Genomic DNA, 1,053 nt, shown 5'->3' on the forward strand with positions numbered 1-1,053 from the left:
CACACACACACACACACACACACACACACACACACACACACACACACGTCAAAGCAGGGAGCAGAGACCAAATGCAGGGTGACAAATGAGCATCACTCTGTCCAGATGAGTCCAGCTGACTGGCATGAAGTCCATGCAGCACGCTGCCTGAGGTACACACACCCACACGCACACACAGACACACACACACACACACACACACGCACACACACACACACACACACACACACTAAGATGAAGCATGTATTCCTTCCTCATCCTCTTTTGTCATAGAAAGGCTGAAATCTGAAGAGAGAACAAATTGATAGGACAGAGAGACGAGAATCTGCAGCATCTTTGTGTTCAAAGCTGCAATCTGCTGTGTTTCAAATGTGAAGACGCAGAAGTGGAACCTGCTGTGAGTCCTAAAGAGACTGACATGTTGAATAAACCGCGTCAGGAAATAAAGGAAAGAAGACCTGAAATGTGTCACATTCATCTGATATAGTTGTTGGAGACAATCTGCTAAATGGAGTGTTTGACACCAGAGCTACATGACTAAACATCTGTTCTCATCTCTTCTCCTCCTGACGTGCAGATTTAAATAAATCACCGTCTAGTTTCACAACCTTCAGCTGGTTCTGCTAGAACTTCTTCAAACTAATGCAGCCTAACACACTCAGTGCAGGACTCAGTGCAGGACTCAGTGCAGGACTCAGTGCAGGACTCAACAGAGCCTGAGTCAGCGATGATGTTAGAAGAGAAATCACCGGTTTGATTCCAGACTTTAACTGCTGTTTGAAATCAGCTCAGGAATCCACACGGCGACCAATCAGAGTGCCTGGTTTGTTGATGACGTCACCTTGAGTGTACTCAGTAAAGGTAGCCGATGGGGACGGAAACTCATCCCATTACAGCTCATAATAATACTTTACTTCCATGTTTCAGCTTTAAGTCCTGGAGAACTTCACAGTGAAAGAAATAAAAACGGCTCCGCTTACAGAAACATGAACTGGTGTGACATGTTCCCCCAGTAAACCAGTAGACTCTCAGTAAACCAGTAGACCCCCAGTA

General features: G+C 45.7%; 1 protein-coding gene across 1 annotated transcript in view; it reads right to left on the reverse strand.

Moving 5' to 3' along the window:
- The window catches only part of LOC116381148 (glutamate receptor ionotropic, delta-1-like), a 50,102-nt gene that overhangs the window by 48,437 nt on the left and 612 nt on the right, over positions 1 to 1,053 (reverse strand). The window lies entirely within an intron of this gene.

This window comes from Anarrhichthys ocellatus, unplaced genomic scaffold (genome assembly GCF_004355925.1).
Source record: "Anarrhichthys ocellatus isolate YVR2014 unplaced genomic scaffold, GSC_Weel_1.0 scaffold4, whole genome shotgun sequence".
Taxonomy (NCBI): Eukaryota; Metazoa; Chordata; class Actinopteri; order Perciformes; family Anarhichadidae; genus Anarrhichthys; species Anarrhichthys ocellatus.